General features: G+C 46.2%; 1 long non-coding RNA gene across 1 annotated transcript in view; it reads right to left on the reverse strand.

Annotated features, from left to right (window-relative positions):
* Positions 1-1906: 1906 nt before the first annotated feature.
* LOC141064934 (uncharacterized) overlaps positions 1907-15562 on the reverse strand; it is a 34375-nt gene continuing 20719 nt past the window's right edge. The window contains exon 2 of the long non-coding RNA XR_012226144.1: positions 1907-3205. This is a non-coding gene — a long non-coding RNA (uncharacterized lncRNA). The remainder of the gene's footprint in view (positions 3206-15562) is intronic.

Below are 15562 nucleotides of genomic sequence, written 5' to 3' on the forward strand. Positions count from 1 at the left end.
TCATCACATCCACTTAACCCCTCCCTTGGCATGCGCCTCCCCCATTTTAAATACACTGCAATATTTTGCACGTTCAGTACAAATGTCTGACTTTGGAGCAAAATTATATGTGATCCGTGTGCGTGAAAACCACAGTTTAAAATATCTGGCCTGTAGGTAACACCTTTTTTGTTAAGCAAACTGGTGTCAATAACTAGACTAATACACAGCAAAAAAGGTCACTGGAGCCTTAAAAAATCCCCCAATTTTTAGCCCACAAATAGGTCAGGCGTGTGACGGAGATATCAGACTAGAAATTATCTGGACTGTATTTTTTTTTTTTTACAGCAAAAGAGTGTAAATAACTAGACTAAAAGACAGCAGAAAAGTTCAATGGAGCCCTTAAAAATCCCCCAATTTTTAGCCCACAAATAGGTGAGGCATGTGACGGAGATACCAGACTTGAAATTATCTGATTTGTATTTTTTTTTTAATAGCAAAATTGTGTCAATAAGTAGGCTAAGACACAGCAAAATAAATTAAACGGAGGGCTGAAATGGCATAATTTTGAGCACAATGATGTGTTATGCCTGTGACGCAGATACCCCACTTTAAAATATCTGGCCTGTTTTTTTGGGGGGGCAGCAAAATAGTGTCAATAACTAGACTAACACACAACAAAAAAATTCAATAGAGCCCTGAAATGCCACAATTTTGAGAACAATGATAGGCGATGCGTGAGGCGGACAAAACACAGTGTAAAATATCTGCCCTGTAGGTAAATTTTTTTTTTAAGAAAACACACTCCAAAAAATTTTTACAGTACCTCAAATATGACAAAATGTTATGCGCACTCAGATGTGATCGGTCTGACGGCCAAACCCCTGTTTAAAATAGCTGGATTTTAATGTTGTACTATGGAAAGGACCTGGTTGTATTCTGCAGTGCCAACAAGCAATTGGCGAAAAAATACAGTGTGCTCTGGATTACTTTTAAATAAAATAATCAGGATTAAGATGCAAAAACAAATTATTCCTGGCCACTGCGATGCTCGGGCGAGTACCGAGCAATACCGAGTATGCTCGCTCATCACTACAGGTAAACCTATGGAATGATCCAAAATAATATAAATCAGCTCTGCTACATCTGTGCTAGTTGTATATATAAATATGTATACAGTATTAGTCAAAATCACACACACCTGTTCATGCAATGATTTTGTTTGTTTTTATTGGAATATGCAAATTGTAGTTTAAGACTGAAGACAGCAAAATCACAAATGGACACATAGGCAAACAAAGAGTAAAGAAACACGTGTGAAAGAAGGCAAAGTTTGTTAAATGGATTGTTCACTACCTGGACAACCCCTTATAAAAGGATGTAGACCCCAGTGCAGAATAAAAAAAGCATACTCTCCTACTGCCACAGGGTCTTACAAGATTGCGTGGTATTTTTATGGCCAATCGGCACCTGCTATTTTTCCCTCAGATGAATGATGGACAAACAGAAAAAGTGAGAGTGCGGCTGCTTAATAGTGCTGCTGACTGGCTGCAGGGCTCAAGTGACATAACAAAGTAACAAAGTCCCTCAAATCCTAACAAACCCGATGCCAACATAGCTGAAATGGTGCCAGTGGAAGAAGTATAGGTTTTTTAACTTTACAATGGAGAGTGCTTCATTTAAAAATGGATTTTCCAGGTAGTGAACAACTCTTTAATACTTTATATTCCTAAAAATACTCTCTCTTTGGTCTGTTGACAACTTTAGTACAGCCTCAGAATTCTATCAAGCAGCGTAGGTACCTGGAATGGCTTCCAGTGAATACGTATGGTTGCCAAGAGTTCATTTGCGGATGACTATGCATAGACATCAAGTAGACAAAAGGGTGGTCTGTGGGGACCACAAAAACGACCATATAGTTCATGAATATAAAAAATACATATGCTTTATTAAACAAGTATGCAGGAACAAACAGTGAAAATGCGTGCAGTCATAGAGCACAAATATGTGCCATAAAAAACAGGGACGCACAGACCCCTGAGAAGTCTATTTCCCCATAGTAATCATAATTTCAAAGTATGGCCAAAATACACTGTACATAATTACAGACATAGATTACCAACAGTTACTAGCCAGGTTAGACCAACAAGTACCAGCAGTGTGCCGCTTAATAAAAAGAATACACATGTTGTAAGAAATATAAATGATGCCGGCAGAGATACCTATAGCAGATCCTGTGCAGGGGCAGGGGTCAGCGCTTCCACCCGACGCATGTTTCGGAACACGTCATTCATCAGGGGCAATGTGTCAGAGTGTAAGGGAGATTTAAAAAGCCTGCGGGACCGGAAGTGGTGGGGGCCGCGGACCGGATGTGATGCAGGTGTTACCGGGCAACCCGAGGCAGCGTTGGCGTCAGGATGGGCGGTACAGGCAATATGCCATAGTAACCACCACAGCCTGGAGACACCGAAAGCCGGCCTCCCGGAGCCTGGCGCGCCTGCGTGCAGGTCAGCGGTGCACACATCACAAGAGAGGGAGGGAGGCTGTCAGCCCGGCACGAAGTGCTCTACTAGTGATACACATGCCCCATTTCAAATTCAGCATATCTACACCTAATAAGGGAGGGGGCCATCCAGATAGAGCAATGCTCTATAGGGTCATAAAAGAGCATAACATAGCTGAGATCTAAATATAAAAAACACATCACAAACGCAAAGACATACAAAATACAAAATGAAAAATACAAAAATACAAATGATACAAATACAGACATAAATGTTTATACATACATATCTCCCATAATGCCAGATTAAAAAAATCATCTGGTATCATACCACATTTATGTCCCAGTGGAATTAATAATTCATGCCAACATAGTGTCAGTATTATAAAATAAATAATTAAAGGGAGACATCAGTGGTACGCACCTATGATTAAATATCTAGATAAATTTTACAAAAAAATGTGCATAAGGGTGAGAATATGTCCTCCTCAAACAGAGTTTAAACAATCTTAACTCTAGCCACATAGGGAATAAGCTTATATAGCACAGACGATTAGATATATCCAGAATGATGAAAAAAATAGAAAATTAAAATATTCACGGCATGATTGCCGCACCGATGTTCTCCACCACATATCCGTATGAATTCGTCCCCCAGGGCCACAAAGATAACGAACCCACTCATCCCGGGCCAAACACGGATAAACGTGATAAACAAAAAACCTAAAATTAAATCATGAAAATAAAAATCGTTAAAAATGGCACTAGTAAATGTACCCATAATGCAAGGGTATCACAGCAGAAGAAGTGATCACAAAAACGGCACAAAGATTAAATTTTCGTTAAGACCCCTAGGTTGGACTCTGTTCAGCGTCCAAATCCAATCACGTGGATGAATGTCATCCGCTCAATGCCGACTTTTATTCCCCATTGACTTGCATTGGGGTCGGGTTTCGGACGAAACTCCGACTTTTTTTGCCCTAGTCGGACCAGTTTCATCTGAAACAAATTTTGTTTCATGAAACCCGATCCGACCAAAGTCGTTCAACTCTACTTTCATGTTATGGGTCATGAAAAAGTTTTATGAAACTCAATATTACAAAAATGATGGAAATTGTTCTTGTGTTCAGTGATAGTGATTGAAGTTGTCAAACATTGTGATAAAATTTACTAAAAAAATAGCACTGCAGCAGATCCCAAGAAACCCCACTAAAAGTAAATGGAGTCCCGTGAGAGTGTGACAGATGTTTCATCACTTTGTGATTTATGTTATAAATGAGAACCTCAGCATAGATGGGAGCTGAACCTGAGACTTCTATGCACATGGGATTCAGAATTTTTATTCAAGGTTGACTTTAACCCTTTATGCCAGGACTGCTATTACCAATGACTACATACCACTGGAAAATGTAGAATCTGATCAAGAGTGTCCAATAATGTCCAACTAGATTTTCTAAATATTCTATGCACAAGTCAAAGACTGGTAAAGTACCTATGATTCAGTTGAAGCAAAACTAAAAGCAGGTATCAAATGGATACAGTGAAATATTTGGAGTGATGATTCAATATTTTATAATTATTTTTATTTTATTTTTTTACATTCTAATATTTTGTAAAAAATTTTTTTGCAGTATATAGTGAAAATAACTTCCTTCTATCAAACCAAGTCACAGGTTCAGCTTCATAGGAGGACCAAGATGGTAGCAACTGGGTATATGGCAACTAATCACCACCCTGCAATCTAGCACCAGCAAGCAAGCTACTGTATTTATATGCCATTGCTAGTAATTGACAGGAACATCTAAAGAATTAAAAAGCAGAGACTTTTTTGTAATACAGCTGACATCTGCTGTGTATAGAGTTTGCCTAGCCCCTGAGCCAACTCCATACACCAGCACCCAAGATGCACCGTACATGTACAACAAATGTCGGGAAGGTGTTAAAGGTATTGATCCAAGAGCATAAATGTGTAATGAGACCCCCACCTACCATGTGCTAATTATAGAAATAATACATTCTTATGGGGCAGAGTGGCCTTTGGGCATGTTCAGGCACTAGTGCCCCTATTGTTAATGCTCCCCTAGCACCACGTATAGATACTTGTCAAGAATTATGTCATTAAACATATATTTTATTTTATTATTAGTAGAAGAAAGAATTTGCGTGAAACTCAGAACCTGCATTTGTTACATTTCTTTTCAAGAAGTGCTCACATAATAAATGGTTTCAATGTTATCTAGTTGGGATAAATATAATAAGCTTCCAGTCAGTGTATTTATTGCCTGTCCGAAACCTTTGTTCTCTCTAGCTTTATAGCCTTGTTTTTGCATCCATAAAAATTAGGTTAAATCACTGAAAAAGGTATATAAAATCTGAGCAATCATTGCCTGTAAGCCTTAGGGAGAACAGAGTATATTAAGTTGTTATAATGTCATATTACTGTATTTCTTGTGTTAACCAAGTTTCTGCCAGAAGTGTTATGTAGCTAGATGTTTCTGCTTCACAATACTTTATTACTGTATTTAAGCTATATTTGGACTGCAGCTGATTCCGTGCTTCCTCTTCATGTTCAATTCGTATGTAGGCGGGGACAGTGGTACCAGCGCTGATTGGGCGCCAACATTACATGTTACAACACCGCGAGAGAGCCCCAGGGAGAGCAAGTGCTGACATCGCAGGAACAATGCCGACAAGGGAGGTGAGTATGGGTTTTTTTTATCTTATAGGTGCTAAACATTTAGTTCAAGAAGGGGCTGTCCTATTAGTGGACAACCCCTTTAATATTTTCAAGTATGCAAGCACTTTACAAGGGAAGGGATATTTGTGTTGAACATTTTTCTTTATTGTAAAACAATCAGTAAAGACGAGGAAAAGGAGAGTGGAGGGCACCATCAATTAAAGTAGAAAATGGGATCAACCTGGAGTATGTTTAGCAATCAGGAAAGATGATTACGTTGATAGAGAAAATTTGAAGTCTCAATTGAAACACTCAATTTAAAGAGAAAAAAGCAGCTTGGCAGCAGTCAGCCTACGCTGTACCAATTTCATTGTTCACATTGTTAAGTTATGTTCTTATGATGAGTTGAGTTTCTGATGCTGCACATTTTTCACTATGTAAAACACACAGCAACTTACAATTCCAGCAAAGTGGATGGGATTATTAGTGTTGAGCATTCCGATACTGCAAGTATCGGGTATCGGCCGATGTTCACGGTATCGGAATTCCAATACTGAGTTCCGATACTTTTAGCATATCGAATACCGGAATCGGAAGTTCCCATAATGCTATGAGCCAGTTTGATTTGATTCAGCCAATGACAATCCTCAGAAGTGTGGGCACATCCTGTTAGGCATGTAGGCATGTTAAGTAATGGCATGCCTGTGATTGGCTGCTGAAATGATGTCATGATGCACTATAAAAGCCGCCGCCGCCTTTTCGGGTTAACTCTGCTGTGAATTCAGTTAGGGACAGGCTGCTGTTCAAGACTCTGAGGGACAGTTAGAGATAGCGATTTTCCAAATCATATTGTGCTTTACCCAGGCTACATAATAAACCACTGTAGCTTTCTTTTGCCTTGCAGCAGTTTTCACAGCTGTCTGCAAGGTCTGAGTGAGTGCAGCTCACGTTGTGTAGTGTGTCCTGCAGTCACGTCTGGTTGTAGGACGCTCAGCGTGCGTCACTGCCTCACACATATTTTTCTTTTATTGCAGCTCATTTTCATTCTCCTATTAGTGTGCATCCATCCGTAATTGTATACATTGGTTGGTTGCAAACACTATAGGAGTAGACAGCGGAACCTTTCTGCAGCCTTTCAGTGCTAGTGCCCACTTATCTGCACTGTTCACGGCTGTGAGAGGTCTCTGTGTGTGAGTGCAGCTCACGCTGTAGTGTGTCCTACAGCTACGTCTGGTTGTAGGCCGCTAAGCGTGCGTCACTGCCTCATACATATTTTTGTTTTATTGCAGCTCATTTTTCATTCTCCTATTAGTGTGCATCCATCCGTATCCATCTACATTGGTTGGTTGCAAACACTATATAGGAGTAGATAGAGGAGCCTTTTTTCTGGCTTGTGCCCTTCAGCCGCAGCCAGATTAGTATTACACTATTTTTTGGAGCCTCATCTTTTGCAATGTAGGTTACCTTCCTGCATTGTAATAGCTCCAAAAAGTTTGTGATACTATCGCTTTCAAATCTTTGGGCACATCCTTTTTTGTTTTTTTGAAAAAACAAAACAAAATAAAGTTCACCAAGCACTCCATTTGACAGTTGTGTAGGCAGGCCACATTAGCTCATATTAAAGTGTAGTCCACATACTTTATAAAATTAGTGTTTCTTATACCTGTTAGCAGCTGTTCAGGAATAAGCACACTAAGCCCCCCCTTTGTACTTTTCTGCCTATCTTTATCAGTCTACCAAAATGAAGAAGGCAGGGAGCAAGACACGTGGGCGTGGGCGTGGAGTTTCAGCAGGGAGAGGACGTGGGGATTCTGCAGGGAGAGGACGTGGGGATTCTGTGCCTGCTGCGGGCACCAGTGAGTCAGCATCCCCCAGTTTTACCAGGCAACAGTCCTTCATGCGCAGCTTTGTAGGACCTCGCCGTACCCCACTGCTGCGGGAGTAACAAATTGAAGCCGTTGTCGGATTGATGGCAGCTAACGCATTGACTTCAATGACTTCCACGTCCTCTCAGGGCCAGAGCACTGAAGAGCAACCATCTGTCTCTTCACCACCTGCCAAATTGCCCAGGCAGTTAGAGAGCCCTGGACAGGAGCCATCACAGTCTCTACTTCTGTTCTCTGAATCTGTTGGCTTGGAAAGAGGGGGCCAGCCAAGCAGCATTCAAGAATATGAAGAAGAGGGAGTATGCAGTGATGCGCAACTGCTTTGTCCCTCTGACACTGAAGAGGCGGGTGGGCCAGTGCCTATGGTCAGCACACCTCAGTACGCATCAGATGATGACGAGACTCAGGTGCCACTTTCTGGTGCGTACGGTACTGGCGAGACTACCCAGGAGAAGCAGATGTTTGAAGAGGGGAGTGTAGATGATGAGGTCCTTGACCCATCATGGCGTGAGGAACAGTATGGTGGTGAGAGCAGCTCTGAGGAAGAGAGTCCCCGAACGGCCAAAACAGGAGGGAGAGGGAGGGGGCAGACTTGGTTGCCTGTAGCCTCCACTTCGGCACCCGTTAGGAGAATTCCTCTTCCAAAAGCCAAAACGGGCGCTCCCAAGACTTGCAGTGCGTGGTCCTTTTTTGACACAGTTGCAGATGACATTTGCTTTGTCAAATGCAAGCTGTGTCATCAGAAAGTCAAAAGAGGTAAAAGTGTCAGCAACCCGAATACCACAAATATGTGGAAACATGTGCGGACCAAGCACGTGGTGGAGTTACAGAGACACACTCAAGATGTAGGCCAACCTACAGCACCACCTACCACCTCTTCAGCTTGTATTGTAGCTTCTTCCTCCAGCTCAAACACAGCTGGTTCGGCTTCCTCACAGGATCGCCATGGAGGTACCTCTGGCACTGTTGTCCAGAGACCCAGTGACATTCCACCCACAGCACCACGTTCCCGTTCATCCTCACACTCCCAGGCCACTCTACAGTCATCGGTAGCACAGGCATGGGAGAAAAGGCGGCCATACTCGGCAAACCATCCCTGAATACAGGCTCTGAATGCTGGCATTGCCAAATTACTGGCCCTTGAAATGCTCTCATTCAGGCTGGTGGAGACTGACACCTTCCGGAACTTCATGGCATTGGCAGTCCCACAATACACCGTGCCCAGCCGCTTTTATTTCAGCAGGCAAGCTGTCCCTGCCCTGCAAAAGCATGTGGAGGGAAAAATTAAACATGCGCTACTAAACGCCGTCAGTAGCAAGGTCCACCTGACTACCGATGCGTGGACCAGTACCCATGGACAGGGACGATACCTTTCCGTTACTGCCCATTGGGTCAATGTTGTGGAGCCGGGTACAGATCTTGAGAGAGGCGCTGTACGTGTTCTGCCAACTCCAAGGATTGCAGGAATCCAGTCTGTGCACACAGACTCCTCCTCATACTCCAGTTCCTCAGAATCAGCGCTGCAGGAGCCTGTTAAGACCGATATGAGCACAGCCGTGGCCAAACGTCAACAGGCCGTACTGAAATTGATTTCTTTGGGGAATCGAAGCCACACAGCGCAGGAGCTCTGGATTGCCATCAAGCAGGAGAGCGACATGTGGTTTCTGCCAGCGAATCTCCAGCCAGGCTTGGTAGTGTGTGACAATGGCCGAAATCTGGTGGCAGCTCTGGGCCTAGGCAACCTCACTCAAATCCCATGTCTGGCACATGTGTTCAACTTGGTCGTGCAGAGCTTTCTGAGGGACTATCCTGATCTTGATGCACTGTTGCACAAGGTCCGCATAGATTGCGCTCACTTGCGGCGTTCCAGCACGGCAAGATTGCGCATTGCAGCTCTGCAGCGCCGATTACGCTTTCCAGAACATCGCATCATATGTGACCTACCCACCAGGTGGAATTCAACGTTACATATGTTGGAGCGGTTGTGTGAGCAGCAGGCAGCAGTAATGGAGTACCAGCTGCACCAGGCGCAAACAAGTCACACTGTGCACCGGTCACACTTCAGCACCACTGAGTGGGCCTCTATGAAGGACATCTGCCTCGTTTTGAGTGCCTTCAATGATTCCACGTGGATGGCAAGTGCAGATGATGCACTAGTCAGCATGACTGTCCCCCTTATCTGCCTGCTTCAAAAAACACTGCAAGCACTAAGGGAGGAGGTTTTGGAAGAGGTGGAGGACGAGGAGTCACAAATGCCATCTGCTTCTGGACAGTCTGCGCTACGTGGTTCCTCAGAAAGGCCTAGGCAGGGGACACTTTGTGAGGAGGATGAGGAAGAGTCAATGGAGGAGGAGGACATCTCTCCAGAGGAGGGAGGTACACAATGCTCTAGTCAGTATGTACAGCGAGGGTGGGGTGATGCAGAGCAGGCAGAGATGACGCCTCAAGCAGGGGACAGCGTTTCTTGGGCAGTTGGGAGTCAGCAGCACATGGTTGATTTCATGCTGCAGTGCCTGAGAAATGACCTCCGTATCGCCCACATGCTCAACACGGCTGATTATTGGGTGTACACTCTCCTAGATCCTCGCTACTGGGACAGCTTACAAAGCCTCATAACACCATTGAACCGGGAGCGTAAAATGTGGGAGTACCAAGACACACTGGTGCAGTCCATCATGTTCTCCATTCCACCCGAGAACAGTGCTGCTAGTGCTTTACAAAGCAGCTCTGTGCGTCGAGGCAGTGGAGGAAGCTCTGCACAAAGAGCGTGCAGAGGCAGCGCCTCAGCACAAGGCAAGACCAGTATGGCCCAAATGTGGCAAAGTTTTGTGTGCCCGCCACAAATGTCTACACTAGAGTTGAGCGAAACGGGTCGAAAAATTTCAAAAGTCGCCGACTTTTGGCAAAGTCGGGTTTCATGAAACGAAACCCGACCCTAGGATGAGGTCGGCCACGAGGTCGGCGACTTACGCGCCAAAGTCGCGTTTCAAAAGTTTGTTTTGCGCTCTTTTTCAGCCAATCAGGATCCACGGACACTGTGGGCAACGTGATGACATAGGCAGGGGTCACCACCATCTTTCAGAAGGGCATGCAAGTGATTGGCTTGCTTTGGTGGGCGTCACAGGGGGTATAAAAGGGCGTGCACGCCGACCGCCATCTTACTTCTGCCGATCTCAGTATAGGGAGAGGTTGCTGCTGATTCTGTAGGGAGAGTGTTAGGCAGGGAAGAAGACAAAAAAACTGCTTCTGCTGCTAGCGATTTGGACTGCACAACACACCAGTCACTGTGTGTGCAGTGCAAGGGGAGGCTATATAGTGGTGTATCAGTGGTGTTGGTTGTTGGGCTGCCTTCAAAGGCTTCCTGACATTCCTGCATTGCTGTTTACCCACTGCTCCGCAAACTGCTTTTTTAAAAGCAATCCCAATTTTTTTTTTTGTCCTGCTGAGAAGAAAAAAAAACTGCTTCTGCTGCTAGCAATTTGGCCTGCACAACACACCAGTCACTGTGTGTGCAGTGCAAGGGGAGGCTATATTGTGGTGTATCAGTGGTGTTGGTTGTTGGGCTGCCTTTTAAGGCTTCCTGACAGGCTGGCATTGCTGTTTACCCACTGCTCCGCAAACTGCTTTTTTAAAAGCAATCCAATCTCCCTTATCCTCTAGTCACTTTTGTCACAGCTGTGCCATCGAGCCTGTGACATAGGGCTCAGATATTCATTGGGCCTCACACAATCCAAAAGTGTCCAGTGTCCAAAAGATTGTGCAGAGATTCAAAATCTCCCTTATCCTCTAGTCACTTTGGTCACAGCTGTGCCATCGAGCCTGTCACATAGCGCTCAGATATCATTGGGCCTCACACAATCCAAAAGTGTCCAGTGTCCACAAGTGTCTGCAGAAATTCAAAATCTCCCCTGTCCTATAGACACCTTGTACCTTGTTTTACATTACTATATAGTTTGTTGGATTTTGTCTACATTTCTACCAAAAATGAGGAAGGCTGGTGGAAGAGGCCGTGGAATTGGGCGGGGGTTGGCAGCTGGTAATGATGGTGTTGGTGGTGGATCTGATGGTAGTGGCAAGAGCAAAATAGGACCGAATGCAGGAGGTGTTGAGCCTGCGTCATCGTCTGGCTACATAAGGCCTCGAACGCTTAGTTTTCTAGGAGTTGGCAAACCGCTTTTAAAGCCAGAGCATCAGGAAAAAGTTTTGTCTTACATTGCTGACTCAGCCTCCAGCTCTATCGCCTCCTCTTCTTCAGTTGTAAAAAGTAAAAGCACTGAGTCGTCATTGGAGGCTCATGTTCATGAACCACACCTTTCCTTGTGTCCTTCACCCCAACCAAGATTGAAGGATGACGCAGGCCATACTACTGATTACTCCATGGAGCTGTTTTCACATACCATGCCTTGATTATCAAGTCAAATGGTGAATTACCCAGGCCAAGATGAATCTGACATGGAGTGCACTGATGCACAGCCGCTGATGGATGATTCTGCTGGTACATTCACTCAGAGCACTACATTGTCCTCGCAGTGTACAGAGCCAGATTCTGACCCTGATGAGACTCAGGTGCCCCTTCCCGCACACTATACCACCATACACGGTGACACAGAGGAAGGTGCACATGACATAGAAGAGGAGGTGATGGATGACCCAGTTGTTGACCCAGATTGGCATCCATTGGGGGAAGAGGGTGCTGCTTCCAATAGCTCAGATGACGAGCATCCACAGCAGACATCGACATCGCAACAGCTGTTATCTGGCAGGCCCGTAGCACTCCAAAGACAGGTTCCAAACATCAAAAGAGTTGCTGGACAGCTTGTCCAGAGGGTCAAAAGATCACAGCGTGCTAGGCCGCACAATGTCTGCCAAAGTAGGAAGAGTGCAGTGTGGCACTTTTTTGAACAAAATCCTCATGATCAGGCCAAGGTTATCTGTAAGAAGTGCGCAAAGACCTTTAGCCGAGGGAAAAATCTGAAAAATTTGAATACCAGTTGCATGCTTAGACATTTAACCAGCATGCACTTGCAAATGTGGACACAACACCAAACCTCAAGTGCCACATGTGCAACTGATCACAACGAAGGTAGTCATCAACGCTACATTGTTTCCCCCACTGTAAGCCCACCGGTTAGCACAGCAGCAAATGTTGACGTGTCGTTGCAAGGCCACAGCAGTCAGGGAATCCCACTGTTATATCAACGAAAGACTGATTCTAGGCCATCAGAAAGAACACCAACTCCATCACCATCATCAACCCTCTCTCAGTCCGCCCTGTCCACCGCTACTTCCACCATATGCAGCTCTCAAGTCCAGCTCACCCTCCCAGACACTATGAGTAGGTCAAGAAAGTACTCAGTCTCTCATCCGCGTACACTGGGTTTGAACGCCCACATTGCCAAACTAATCTCGTTTGAGATGATGCCCTTTCGGTTGGTGGAAAGCACAGCTTTCCGCGAACTCATGGCCTATGCAGTACCACGCTATGACCTACCCAGTCGCCACTTCTTCTCTCGCAAAGCCATCCCAGCCCTCCACCATCATGTGAAAGACCGCATTGTCCATGCACTCAAGCAGTCAGTGAGCGGAAAGGTGCACCTCACAACTGATGCATGGTCCAGTCGGCATGGCCAGGGCCGTTACGTGTCCATCACTGCGCACTGGGTTAATGTGTTGGATGCAGGGTCCACAGGGGACAGCGGTGGTGGGACAGTGCTGCCTAGCCCACGGTATAGGAAACAGTTGGCTGTAGGCGTTCGACCCTCCTCCTCCTCCTCCAGAAGCGAAAGCTCGTCCACAGAGCGCAGTCGTACGAGCACTCCATCTGCAGCTGCCACTGTTGCACACGATGTGTCCCCCTATCGAGCAGCTAGTGGAAAGCGTCAGCAGGCTGTGTTGCAGATGATGTGTTTGGGCAACAGACACACCGCCGAGGTGCTGGCCGAGTACTTGAAGCGACAAACTGAGTCATGGCTGGGCAGTGTACATCTTGAGGCAGGCAAGGTAGTTAGTGATAACGGCCGTAATTTTGTGGCAGCCATAGCCCTTTCAAAACTCAGCCACATACCTTGCTTGGCTCACACCTTGAACCTGGTGGTGCAGTGCTTCCTCAAAAATTGTCCGGAGTTAACAGCCCTGCTCCAGAAGGTGCGAAGACTGTGCGCGCACATCCGTCGGTCGCCTGTACACTCCGTTCGTACGCAGAAGCTGCAGCGATTGCTCCACCTTCCCAACCACCGCCTCATTATCGACATTGCAACAAGGTGGAACTCCACCCTGCACATGGTGGAGCGGCTGTGCGAGCAGAGGCAGGCCATAATGCATTTGTGGGAGGATACACGGCCAGGCACTTTGAGAGCAGACATGGAGTTGACAGGTGTGCAGTGGTCGAAGCTGAAAGACCTCTGTAAAGTCCTTCAGTGTTTTGAGGAATGCACACGGCTGGTAAGCGCAGACGACGCCATCCTAAGCATGAGCATCCCACTTATGCGTCTGCTCATGCAAACTTTGATGCACCTTAAGGAGCAGGCGTCTGCAGCCAATGTTGATGAGGAGGAAGAGGAGGAGGGAATCCTTGATGACATTCAGCCATTGTCTGCTCAGGGACCTCTCCTGGACGAGGTGGAGGAAGAAGAGGAGGAGGAGGATGATGATGGGGATGATTACTTAGGGGAGGAGGATGCATCTCGTGGGGCAAGTGAAAATGTTGGCGTGGCAAGGTCTGGTACAGGGTTTGTGCGTGACTGGAGGGATGTGGATTTGCCAGAAAGTGCTCCTCCACCCAGCACTCGCAGTGCATCATTGACACCGGGAACATTGGCCCACATGTCAGATTATGCCTTGCAGATCCTAAAAAGGGACCCCCGCATTGCCAAAATGATGAACGATGACGACTACTGGTTGGCCAGCATCCTGGATCCACGCTATAAAGGCAAATTACAAAACATCATGCCACAGGAGAACCTTGACCTAATATTGGCTAATAAACAAGCAACTCTGGTAAATCGGTTGCTTGAGGCATTCCCAGCACACAGCAGCGGTGATGGTTCTCACACGAGCTGTACGGGCCGGGGGCAGCTTGGCAGAGGTGTTCGTGGTGCACACAGCAGAAGTGGCATTGGAGACAGGGGTTTCATGACAATGTTGTGGACTGATTTTTCAAATACCGCTCACACAACTGGTAATACTGCATCGATGGAAAGTGACAGGAGACAGCAGTTGTCAACTATGGTTACAAACTACTTTTCCTCCCATATCGATGTTCTCCCACACAGGTCATTCCCCTTTGACTATTGGGCCGCTAAACTGGACACCTGGCCTGAATTGGCCCAATATGCCTTACAGGAGCTCGCTTGCCCAGCTGCAAGTGTACTATCGGAAAGAGTCTTCAGTGCAGCTGGATCAATCCTGACAGAAAAAAGGACCCGTCTGTCAATCCAAAATGTGGATGATCTAACCTTCATTAAAATGAACCATGCATGGGTTTCCAAGGATTTTGTCCCACCTTCCCCTGATGACACATAGGGTGACAGAAAAATGGCTTGCTTTGGTCCACCTCTTCCTGGGACTTCACCTATTTCGCCTTTTGCATCAGCTGAATGTCCAACATCAACATATGCCACTTTCTAAAACTCCCTAACTGTGCTGCCTCCCCCCCATGGCCGGGGTCACCACCTAGCGCACGACACCGTGCGAGTGCCGTTGCCCTGGACAGGTGGGTAGACTGACTCTTGGGCGCGGGCACTGGCACAGGGTCCCTCATAGTGCAATCAAGTGTCTCTGACGGTGGTGGTGCACACCCGCCGTCAGACACACCGCTGTACTATGAGGGGCCCAGTGCCAGTACCGACGCCCACGAGTGGGCCCCCCTTGCTTGGGCAGGGCCCCAGCATTTGCAATCTTTACCTCTCCCTGCTCCTCCGCTGTGTAATCTGGGCCGTCAAATCCATACTGTGCCTGACACCGTCTGAGCCTGCCTCCTGATGTATAGACATATATTTTGAATGTGTACGCTATCCATACATGTTATCTGGGGATACGGTACCCTTTCTAACCTTTGTGCAATCACGTGCAATCCATACTGGGCCTAACACCGTCTGAGCCTGCCTCCTGAGACATATATTTTGAATGTGTACGCTATCCATACATGTTATCCGGGGATACGGTACCCTTTCTAACCTTTGTGCAATCACGTGCAATCCATACTGGGCCTAACACCGTCTGAGCCTGCCTCCTGAGACATATATTTTGAATGTGTACGCTATCCATACATGTTATCCGGGGATACGGTACCCTTTCTAACCTTTGTGCCATCACGTGCAATCCATACTGGGCCTAACACCGTCTGAGCCTGCCTCCTGAGACATATATTTTGAATGTGTACGCTATCCATACATGTTATCCGGGGAAACGGTACCCTTTCTAACCTTTGTGCAATCACGTGCAATCCATACTGGGCCTAACACCGTCTGAGCCTGCCTCCTGATATATAGACATATATTTTGAATGTGTACGCTAAGC

This window comes from Dendrobates tinctorius, unplaced genomic scaffold (assembly GCF_039654945.1).
Source record: "Dendrobates tinctorius isolate UK_male_01 unplaced genomic scaffold, ASM3965494v1 ptg000003l, whole genome shotgun sequence".
NCBI classification, from domain to species: Eukaryota; Metazoa; Chordata; class Amphibia; order Anura; family Dendrobatidae; genus Dendrobates; species Dendrobates tinctorius.